Source organism: Schistocerca cancellata, chromosome 3, assembly GCF_023864275.1.
Source record: "Schistocerca cancellata isolate TAMUIC-IGC-003103 chromosome 3, iqSchCanc2.1, whole genome shotgun sequence".
Classification (NCBI taxonomy): domain Eukaryota; kingdom Metazoa; phylum Arthropoda; class Insecta; order Orthoptera; family Acrididae; genus Schistocerca; species Schistocerca cancellata.
In genome coordinates this window covers 689,136,423-689,142,625 of record NC_064628.1, presented here as the reverse complement: position 1 = coordinate 689,142,625, position 6,203 = coordinate 689,136,423, and positions in this window count along the sequence as shown.

Here is a 6,203-nt window from a genome sequence, read left to right as displayed (position 1 = left end):
CTGTCCAGGTGTCCCCCCCCCCCCCTCTGCCCTCGGATGTGGTATGTCATATTTGTGCCAACTTTTTAGTGCAGTGTTGATGTGAGTGTTCAGTGGTGGTGGTTAGTGTTTAACGTCCCGTCGACAACGAGGTCATTAGAAACGGAGCGCAAGCTCGGGTTAGGGAAGGATTGGGAAGGAAATCGGCCGTGCCATTTCAAAGGAACCATCCCGGCATTTGCCTGAAACGATTTAGGGAAATCACGGAAAACCTAAATCAGGATGGCCGGAGACGGGATTGAACCGTCGTCCTCCCGAATGCGAGTCCAGTGTGCTAACCACTGCGCCACCTCGCTCGGTACGTGAGTGTTCAGTGTTGTTCGTCTTTCCAAAGTGTTGCGAACAGAAATCATGCTGTCGCTAGGTGTGATTTTTATATTTCTTGCGAACAGAAACCAGACTGTCCCCGTGTTTTGTAATTGTCTATTATTTTACCTGTCTGCTTCCTGCGTATTTTATTAGCATCGCCAACCCTTTGTTTTATGTTTTAAGTTCCACAATTTTCCGCCATTTTACCATTTAAGTCATCGATTTTATCGCCTGCTTTTATTATTTATTACCTTCAGTTTTTTTTTACAAAAAAAATTCTGCAGGCTGAAGAGCGGCGTACTAAGCTGCTGCCAGCCCGCCCCCTTCGGGGGGAATCGAATCTCAGTAAAGGAAAAAAAAGTACACTCAGCCATGCGCTTCACAGTGGTTTGCAGAAAGTAGATGTCGATGAAGATGTAAATTTTCTTTATCATTCGTGTGTTTTATGAGTCATATTGCGTGGGGTGTACGGTTCGAAGACTGAAGTAATAGAACCTGGTACGTTATCCTGTACGTTGTGTATTCTTCGCCGGCAGCTGTGGCCGAACGGTTCTAGGCGCTTCATTCCGGAACCACACTGCTGCTACGGTCGCAGGTTCGAATCCTGCCTTGGGTATGGATGTGTGTGATGTCCTTAGGTTAGTTAGGTTTGAGTAGTTCTAAGTCTAGGGGACTGATGACCTCAGATGTTAAGTCCCATAGTGCTTAGAGTCATTTGAACCATTTGAGTATTCTTCAGCGACACGACTATTATCAGAGTGCGCTACGGTAGTTTGATAGGACTGCTGTTATTTTCTATATACGTAAACGATCTGGCGGACAAGGTGGGCAGCGATCTGCGGCTGTTTGCTGATGATGCTCTTGTGTACGGGAGGATGTGATTGAGTGACTGTAGGATGATGCAAGATGACTTAGACAAAATTTCTAGTTGGTTTGATGAATGTCAACTAGCCCTAAATGTAGAAAAATGTAAGTTAATGAAGGTGAGTAAGGAAAACAAACCACTAATGTTCGAAGACAGCATCAGTAGTGTACTGCTTGACACAGTCACGTCATTTAAATATCTAGGTGTAAGTTTGGAAAGCGAGATGAAATGGAGGGCGAATGGTCGACTACGGTTTACTAGGATAATTTTAGGAAAGTGTGGTTCATCTGTAAAGGAGACCGCATGTAAGACACTAGTGGGACCTATCCTTGAACACTGCTAGTGTGGTTGGGACTCGTACCGGGTCAGATTAAAGTGATTCGAAGTGATTCAGAGGCGGGCACTGGACTTGTTACCGGTACGTTCGAGCAACACACAAGTGTTATGGGGATGCTTTGGGAACTCAAATGAGAAACCCTGGAGGGAAGGGGACATTATTTTAGGGAAACACTACTGAGAAAATTTAATGAACCGGCATTTGAAGCTGAGTGCAACACGACTCTACTGTTGCCAACGTAAACTTCGCGTTGGGTTGAAAAAATGGTTCAAATGGCTCTGAGCACTATGGGACTTAACATCTGTGGTCATCAGTCCCCTAGAACTTAGAACTACTTAAACCTGACTGACCTAAGGACATCACACACATCCATGCCCGAGGCAGGATTCGAACCTGCGACCGTAGCAGTCGCGCGGTTCCGGACTGCGCGCCTAGAACCGCTAGACCACTGCGGCCGGCTTCGCGTTGGGACTACGTAAGTAAAATAAGAGAAATTAGGGCTCACACGGAGACGTGTAGGTGGCCGTTTTTCCCAAACTCTCTTTGCGACTGGAACAGGAAGGGAAATGAATAGTGGTGGTGCAGGGTGTCCTCCGTTACGCACCCTACAGTGACTTTGGAGCATGTATATAGATGTGAATGTAGCTTGCACCCAATGTTTAAAAGTTCGCTTTTACCTCCGGTTATGAAACTGCCGAGATGAAACTGCTAGGAAATAAGTTATATAAGTTACTAGCTGTAAAAAGTTTTGCATCGATTCCAATCTGCATTTAGGTCGTAAGTACACTAGAACCGTACTTGCCTGTGTGAAGTACATTTATGAGCAGCTGAGTTAGAGACACCTACCGCGTGGTGTGTAGCACCCCCTTTCGCTCTGCGGACGACAGCCACGCTTCAAAGCACATTCTCCACGAGACACTAAGCGATGAGAGTGCACCTGACCCATGAGCGCTGAAACGCCACCCTCATACTGTGCGTGATTATCGGTGCTGGGCCAAAGCTACGCACATCTCGCTCTATAGCGTCCAGATATGCTCAGTGGATTCAAAGTCAGGTGGCCTGTGGCCTATGAAAGAATCCCCATGTCTGTGGATTGCTTCTCAAACCAGTAACATTTAGTTCAAGAGCGCTGGGGTGACGCGGTATCATGCTGAAGGTAAACTTACTTTCGGACAGCTGCAGGAGAGGAAGCAAATGCAGACGATAAGACAGCAGGTTTCTGCATCGGTCACTGACGACGGGCATCCCGCAATCGGGAATACCTGAGCCAACTGCCTATATTTAGCAGGCATCGTCTGTGCTGGAACACGGGCTGTAAGGAATTAATGTATAGGTAAACCTACACATGCTGCGTAATATCTTTTGATTTAGTACTCTTTTCGCACTTTAGACGAGGACATCTTCAGATATTTATTACAATCATGGTAACACGTTAAAGGTTTAAAGCTTCGCTTGTTACAAGCGGAGCTTAAACCTTCAGACGAGGAGCTTATTCAGATATTTATTTCCGTGATGGTAATAAATATTCGAGGATGCTCTCGTCTGAAGAGCGAAACTAGTGATAAAGCAAAAATATTACGCGACATGTGGTGGTTTACGCGTACATTAAGCGGGCTATAAGTTACCTCGTTGGCAACGGGATGCATTGCGCCATATAGATGTCGACATACTCACACTCTTCCGTCATCGTATATCAACGTGAATCACGTGTCGGCGGTCCAGACGACATATTCTCGTGCTTCGAGTGTCCAATGATTGCGTTTTTCACCCATTCCAATCTTGTGACCTCTGACCTACAGTGTGTAAAGGTACAAGTGTGGGGTAATGTCAAAGCGAGGAGTTCGGTAAGAATGATTTAGCTATTCTCCGGTTAACAAAGGCGAACCAGTTAAGTTCATCGTCATAACAATGAAGCGATGGAATGAAATATGAATTTCCGGCAGAGCTTAAGCGTGATAGTTGACTTGTACTTTTATTGTACTAACTCCTTTATCGTTGATGAATGAAAGTTGTAATAAAGACATTCCCTACATCCAGATAGGGTGCCCCCCTATCTCTGGATAACTTTTGGTAGTGGAGGAAGTAGACCATCAGTTATGTGTTTGTTCTGTCAATGGTCATGGTGAAGCTTGAGTTTTTTATACTTATATGTATAATCTTGACATGATTTATTAGCTCTTTCAATAAATATTATTTTGTCTGTCTGGTACGTATATCCTAGTGCAATGCGTTCTGTATCTTCTCACATACAGTCAATAGTTTTCGTAATTGTTTATTGGATAAATTGTAATTTTAACTTCCCGTTTCGCAGGATAATTTGAAAATGGTTCGGGTAAACCGAAACTAGTCATCAGTTAAATAAAACGTGAATTTTGCAACTTTGGCTGTTTTTATATCGAACTGGAATGAAACATGTTGACAGGAAGAGGTTTATGTTTGTGTACATAGAATGAGGCGCACAACTACGATGATGCAACAAGAACTAGTGGGATACTGCTATCTGCATTCAATAGCGGATATGGATGGAATGGATATTGTAATCCAGGAATGGACCTCCTTAGTTGCTTATGGCAGTAGACTCCGGTGAAGGGGATTTGCTCTGAAAAGCGAAGCACTGGAGCAATGTCACGAGAACATCCTGTAGAGTGTCGGAGATGGAGTATCGAATACAGCGTATACCCGAGATCTGGCAGCCAGTAAATGAGTTGAAATCTCACATATTGCTGATTTTGTGCTCCATTCTCTCCAATGGCCATTACAAGGTCTAGTGGTGTGCCATTCTATTCACTGTGGAGGCAGGAGACCTATCTCTAACACAGCAAATGCACAAGGGGTTGCGAAAGTATATGACGCTATTTCAGTGATTACAATTTCTTTCTTTCTTTCGCTACCGCCTGCATCCCGCATTGATCGCAGGATCGGCAGGGTCAAGTACGGATTTGGCATGGTTAATTGTAAGGGGTGGCCGGATGTCCTACCTGCCACCACCCCTTACCCCTGGAGCGCAAATAGTGTACCCCAGCTGTCTGTGTCAAGTGTAGATCGTGAAATAGTGTGAAGGTGTTTCAAATGTCTGCGAATCGTGTAACTGAGGCGGGACGTGGGGACCAGCCCGGTATTCACCTAGCAGGATGTGGAAAACGCCTAAAAACCACATCCAGGCTGGCCGGCAGACCGGCCGTCGTCGTTAATCCACCGGGCGGATTCGATTCGGGGCCGGCGCGCCGACCCGAGTCCAGGAAGCAGTGCGTTAGCGCTCTCGGCTACCCTGGCGGGTATTTCAGTGATTACAATATTGGGTCAAATTTGTATAGAACTTGCCACTGTGAGGACACTTATTCCTATGACGTTGCACCACCTCTGGCGTGGAATCATGCACCCCAAACTGGCCTACAGCTGTTGCAACTGGTCCTTGATATCCTTGCTACTCGCACTGGGACAGAGTTGACATTCGAGCTGACCCCACACAAGCGGGACAGATCTGGGGAACTTGTTGATCACGGGAGTACCTCAACATCATCGAGACAGTTCATATTGAATGGACCTATTTTTTCCGTGGATGTCTAGTTAATTTCAGTCTTGACATTGCCACAGGGAGTACTGGAAGTGGATGGTTTACTCTCGCTATCGTCCGATGTGAGAATGCCTCTCTCCCTGGATTGGAATCATTCGCCGACCGAGATGTCATCGCTTACAAGACCTGGCATTATGGAATATATGCTAAGACTCATATAGTAATATGCCTTTTACATTGTATACCCGCTCCTGTCGTAAAGCTAGTAATGATGAAAAAATACATGTATGGATGAAAGGACTTTGTGTACTTGCTGAGAATGTAACTGCAACTGGTGATGTAACCCTGTACTATAATTATTAATAAATTTTGATCTGTAGCGTCAGCCGCCAATCGCTAGACGTACATCTGGTGAACGGGGGCTCAAGGATGCAACAGTTTGAAAAAAAAAATCTAAAGCATAGTGCCGCGTCGACTACGTGGTCCTGTTGAAAACTAACACAGCAAAAGTGTCGCTTGACAGGTACAGGGTCAAACAAAATGCTTGAACATGAATGCTATTCATAGCTATTGTATCTGACCATGAATGTCACCTGCGCGATGTCCACAATTCATTACAAGTGTCAGTCGTGGTCAGAACACTGTTCTGTATAGCTGTGAGTACATTATGTCGGAGCTAAGCGAATATAAACGAGGGCAAATTGTTGGAGCTCGTGGTAGTCGCTTTCGTATCAAAGAGAGCCATGGTTGGTCTTTCAAGAGGTGACGATCGAAGATCTATACAGCATACAGGGAAAGCGGAAAACATCCGCTAAGTCACAACATGGACCAAAGTGAGTGTTAAATAATCGTGAAGAGGATTGTCACGAAACGACAGCTGCAGAACAGAATGTCGCACTCGCGATCCCTGCCAGCACCAAAACGACACGAAGGAAGCTCCATATGCAGGGAATTTCAGGGCGAGCTGGAACTCCAAAAACACTCATCAGTGACGCAAATGCCCGTAACAGGAAAACTTGGTACCGAAGGCATATAAAATCTGGACAATGGAGCAACGGAAGAAACTCATTTGGTCGAATGCGTCTTGTTTCACACTGTTTACAACTTCTGGCCGAGTTTACGCCCCAAGAATGAAAGAC